Source organism: Chaetura pelagica, unplaced genomic scaffold (genome assembly GCF_000747805.2).
Source record: "Chaetura pelagica isolate M959 unplaced genomic scaffold, ChaPel_1.0 scaffold436, whole genome shotgun sequence".
Lineage (NCBI taxonomy): Eukaryota > Metazoa > Chordata > Aves > Apodiformes > Apodidae > Chaetura > Chaetura pelagica.
Window position 1 is genome coordinate 1,284,266 of NW_009953651.1, and position 6,252 is coordinate 1,290,517.

The window sequence follows — 6,252 nt, forward strand, 5'->3', positions numbered from 1 at the left end:
CAGGGAGTAGGATAAAGAGACAAGAGTTTAAAACTTCTTTCACACTGATGTAATAAATTCAGTATATTGCTTTAAAGTTAGGGCAAAATAGCTGGTAACTGAAAGTAAAAAAAAACCCTTGTTTTGTTTTCCACTGTGATAGAAAACAATAGATTATGGGAAAGTTCTTCAGAAGGTGATCAGAGGAAAAGTTCACCAGCATCTATCATGGCCTGTGTCTCTGTGGCCTGCTGGGATAGGAGGGAGGGACATAAAGGTGTCAGCAGTTGAACTGATACGGTAAATCACAGTAGGGTTAGCAAAGCGCAATGGCAGCCTCGTGTAAATGCCTTCAGACTTCTATTTCTTCTCTGAGGTTGTACTCGGGACACGTCCCCTCTTTGTGACCTTATCTCTGGGGCAGTGGGTTGTGCACTGGTCTCTAGTTTACGAGGACTAATCCATTTGCAGGTTAATAAAAAGTGAAAAGAACAATCACCGAGGAGCCACCAAAATAAACAAGTAGTACCTTTGACTGCTTAAGGATTCTCAGTTTCCTCATCTGCATGCTTGGCCTGTCTGCTCTCCCTGCTTCTAAATACTTTGATAATAAGTACATATGGAAACTGTTGATACAAAAAACACTACAAGTATGCAAAACAGGAGAACAATAAGAGGATTCTATTATAAATATATTATATATATAATAATAATATAATAATAAAATAATAATAATAATAATAATATATATATTATTCCACTTTGCAGGGATGTAACTCACCTCTGTAAAATTTACTTTTCTGTGTATGTCCCCATGATTGAAATCTGCATTTTTTCCTTGAAGTGCTGACTGACAATTAGTGCATTTAAGTGACCAGCAGGCTCTCAGTCCCAGTTAGAGGAAAGGTTTCCTCAGAAATGCCACAAATCTGAGCCATTTAATTTCATATAATGAGAAAAAGGTCATGACATGCTACTACTACAAGCAACCTGTTGATAAGATTAATGAAGTTTCCTCTTTTACGGCTAGATTTATAATGCACGCACTAGCTTGCTGCAGTGCTGTAGGCAGCATCATTAACATCAATAATGTATATTTAATATAACGACACCAAAGATCAAGAAGTTGAGACAAGAAGGATGACGCTAGGGTGAAAATCACCTGTGTTACGTAGCCAGGGCTGTGGTGTGGTGCTGGAGCAGTGGGGCTGTTTGCCTCACTGGTGGTTCCCCTGCGTTCCTACCCTATCTCCTTCCATTCTTGTCAAAGTTAAGAACAATTCATAAAAGACAAGGCTATTGCCAGATCTAGGAACAGTTTCCAATGATGCTTTCACCCCTAGTCTTCCAAAGGAAGCTTTGGAGAGAAGCAGGGTATATTATGAGAAGGTGTATGACAAATTTGTAAGGGGAAAAACTCCCAATCCTCTTAACATAGACTGGCACTACTACAGCTAGTAGGGCACCATCCACTCCTCTCCCTCTGCTCCCATAGGATACAGACAGATTGTTAATTCAGGAAAGCCTAGATGTAGAATAAAGACTATTAGGTAAACCATACCATAGCCCGTTGGCTTCTCTCAGTCAATTAAGCCAGCAAGCCAAGAAAACCAAGACTATAATCTTTCCACTCTAAATTCAGATCTAATCCTGAAAAAGATGTTTGTTCTGCTGACATTTTATGCAGAAAAGCAATATATTTCTGAGATAGATACATTAACATTGACATACATCTAAAGCAGGAAAAAAACCCTCAAAATACCAATTCCTTGAGGAAGCTATTCCATTTAAAGCAGCATTAGCAAAGATGACTCAACATAATCTGATAGACTTATGCATGTGCACATCTCCTCAAACTGTCTCAGCCATACCTAGACCACTGCTCAGGACCCAGAAACTGGTGTTTTCAGCTCCCAACAACCTCAGAGTGTTACTGACCTGCCTCCTACCCAAAAGAGTGCAAATGGGACTGCCTTTCAGTTACTTTTATCTCTGGAGAGATCCTGTGTGGGGCCCTCAGCTCTGGAATTTATTCCCTCCTTTGCTGGAAAACAGCCTCCAACAATCTTTGACCTTCTGGGTAAGCTGTGAGGCCCAAATCCAAGGACTTGTTTTGGGAGAGGCATAAGAAAGGTTGGCATTTGTGGGTGTGGTAGGAAAGCATGTTGTCAATAGCTGATTTAGTCATTGGTTTATAATTTTCTCATGTCGTGGCAGTTATCCCACAGAGCTATGTAAATTTAACCTGTGAAGCCTTAGGCCTTCCTAAATGGTGATAAATTGGGAGGAAAAAAATGCATTTAAATCAACCATTGTATGAATGATTGTGTGTTTGTGAACAAAATGACTTGGCAAACAAGTATGCCACAATTAAGTTTTGCTAAAATGATCCTTCTAGCCTTGCAATCACACAAGTTTTGCATGTGTCTCTGGGGGACTAACAGCGTAGACAAGTGAAATGGTGTATTGGAACAGCTGATAAAGGAACAAACAACACTTTAATTAACGAAGAATACTTAATATATTACCCTGCCTATGTTGCAACTGAAAGGCAAGCTGTAAACACCTCTTAAAACAGCACTATATCCTACTACCAAAGTTCTCTTGTCTGTCACCTTTTAAATACTAAAATCTGAGATTCTTTAAAAACTGTCTCAGCTGCTCTTATTCTTTGGATGTGAACAGATTTGTTAAATATTTCATTTCTAACCCACCCACGAAGTTACATTCATTTACATAACTTAATGAAGGCTGCATTATTCATTGAACTTCTCATGTAACATTTTTCGTAAGACATTATTAAACAAGCAAAGCAAGCCAGTCTAGTAATGAGTCTTCTCTAAACTTGCTGCCAGTTATGTTTCCTTTCTCCTAATCTATCACTCTAATGGTTGCAACTAATAAACTTTTCAAATCTTTGCTGCTAATCTGTATATGCTTTGCATTGCATGCTGGATGTATAACTTGGCAGAGAATTTACAATACAAACCACCTGGCAAACAAAACTATCTGGATTAACACATGCTATCCAAACCTACCCACTCTTTTTTGTTATAATAGAGAAGAAAAATACACTTAATATGGTACCTTTAAGACATAAATAAAATAACTAATCTGGAGCTAGAACATACCCTGCTAAGCAGCGTGTTGCAAACATGACACTTGAGACTGTCTTTTATAATTTCAATAACATTGCCAAAAGTCAGCAGACTGTAGGGTTTTTTGATATGGATGTTCAGCAGAGGCACAGTCTGGTATAGTACGCTCTAGTCTTGCATTGGATCCTGTTAGACTGTTCTAGGAAATATGGTGTGTAATATTAAAGAAATTCTGTGGAGGGTTGCTTGCCCTTGGGCTGCTTAATCTGTACTGAGGACTGAATCAAAAGGAGTTAGGAGTTTCAGGAAGCAGCAGGGCAGCTCCCTTTGTGTCAGATAGCAAACTTTGAGAATTTATACCTCATAAAAATAAATTCTAATGCTTAAAAAAAAAAAAAAAGCAAGAAAGAGAGTGATCTAGAGGTCTAGTTTTATGAGCACATTACTTTCAAACTACTGAGGCATATCAGCATCCTACCTGAACACCTCTGCTAATGTGTAGAATTAGCGAAACACATCAGTGTTCTGCTCTCAAAGATGACTAGACACAGACTTGTAAAAATAGTTTTTAAAACTTCCTATAGCACTTAGGCAAATACCACTTGAAAGTCAAAGATGGAATATTTTACATAATATAAAGTTTTTTTCTTGGTATCTCTCCAAAGATTATTCTAAATCACTGACCAGGATTAAATAAGAGAACATACGATAGACAGAAAAGGGGTAGAAAGAAGAATGTTTTTCTCAGGCTCTCATCATGCAAGGCCCAAGAAATGATTCCTGTAGTACAGGTAAAAAAATAAATTGTCAGAAAAGTGCAAAACCTTAAGCTTACAAGGCTTCAAATTATACTGTGCTTTCAATAAGGCCTTCTATGAACCAAAAGAAAAAAAAAATTTCCTTGCTCAGCTGCTGAAAGTAACATGGAAGCAACAGAACCTTTTTTCACTAGGACAAAATAAATAAACCTCATCAAAATATTTTAATTATTTTTAATTTATTTTTTTTTTATTTCTAATGAGCCTTCAGCATCCATTTGCACATTTTTTTCTTACTCATATAACCGTTACCAAAAATCACTATTACCTGGAACTGATTTATCAAATAGCATTCCTCAATGCCATTTTACACCAACTTCATTCTTTAATGTCACTTTTATTCAAGGGTGGATATCACTATGTGTTGTTAAGAGCCATCCATGTAGCACCACATAAATACTTCAGAAACTCTAGACACCAGAGATGCTGCTGGCTTACAGGAGCTATTTTCCCATGGGTTCAGGACAAGTGTGGGTTTCAGCAACCAACCTTACTCTCACAGAAGAACACCATGCTATATATAAATCATAGCTTTTGATTCTGAGACCAAAGCATAGCACCTACTGAATTGTGTGCATTTTTTGTAGAGAGACTCAGTCAGAAGTTTTTCTTTTAAATTACAGATTAACTAAGAAGGGAAAACATGAAATACCTCAAAAAAAGGCCCAACTACAAGAAGGGAGTGAGCACTCCTCACTAAATTTACTCCATTTTCCAGCTTGTGAGCCTTGGAACACCAGTCAGTCACAGTAACACATGGCAACACCTGCAAAAGGAAAGCTAGAGAGTGGCTCTAGAAATTACCTGTTCAAGCTGAGCAGTCCAAAATGGCCACTTCCTCCATCTCCACTGCAGCACCCCAGCACAAGAAATATTCACACAGAGAGCTAGAGTGAGGACCTGGTCCACCCCAAAACAATTGGGCTTTAATAGATGATGTTTCAACAAGATCAGCTTCTGATCCAACATAGCAAGAGGGGTGAAGGGTGCAGCAACCTCAGCATATGCCCATACCAGCCACTGCTGAGTGGGCAAAGCTACAAGTGATCATATCAGAGCTCACCTGCAACTGATTTGCAGACAGCACCTGAGCTGTCAAGATACAGCTGTATGGAGGAGATTAGCAGGAATTGTAAAACCTGCTCAAAAAGTTGGGCAAATATTTCAGCAGTTAACCCACACTAAGCTCCATAATGCTGCAGCTACACTGCTACCATTTCTTGGAATAGCTTGTTTAAAGCTAACTCCAGGATGCCTAAATTACACAGTAGTGACAGACCATTTAACTACGGAGATAAATTATACAGGGGCAGTGCCTAACATATATTATATTGCCATGATTTACAACAGCTGAGGATGTGCCCTGAGATATCCAGACAAAACCAAATTAAGTATATTATTTTTTTTTCTCCAAACAGCCTTGTAAACCCGACAGAGAAACGCATGTATGACTTTAGATTTACAAGGTGAAAGTGTTCATATTCTCCACATTTTCTAGACAGGACTTGGATTCCCGCTATTTACAAAAACAAAATCTAAACTAAAATAATATGACCACACAAAAAAATCCCAAATATTAAATACTTCAATTAAAAACAAACAAAAAAGTAATATCAACACCTATTCGGATTTGCAGAATGTTGTAGTGTGAAGGAGGAAAATGTTAATGAGGGATATCAAGACAAGTGTCTTGCTGTTCTCCAGCCTTCAGATCCTCTCCAAATCCAGGTCATGGTTTGTAATTTGTCTGCTACTATTTTGTGATAAAGGGGTCTAACTTAGATTATTCATCAACCCCGTGAAAAGTATAATGGTGCAAGCAGTTTGCATAATAAAAATTGTTTAAGATTTTAAACATTAATACTCAGGATATTATTATTATTATTATTATTATTATCATCATCATCATCATCATCATCATCTAAGGAGATTATCATTTGTATTATGAGACTCTAAAAAATGGAATACAAAAAAGTCTTGATGGGTATGCTTATATGTAGCTTGCGCCTAAGGTCTTACATTAGAGGCATATGCATTTAAAATGCTAGCTGGAAACACATTAAATGTATTCTCCTTTACAAAACACTCCTTTACAAAAATAAAATCCCAAACCTCATAGATGCTACTAAACTCCTCCAGTGATTTTGAGCAACTTAACTCTGTCCTTAAGTTTGACCTGGGTGGAACATAATGAAAAAGTGATGGTTTTCCAGAAGCAAACAAAAATTTAAATTGGTTGATACAGTGCTATAAGTGATCATGACACTGAATTACATTGGTTCACTCTCTAGATGTTTATAGAGCCAGACTATGTTGTTTGACTTTTGAGGGAAGACTAATAGGTGTAGTGATGGGGG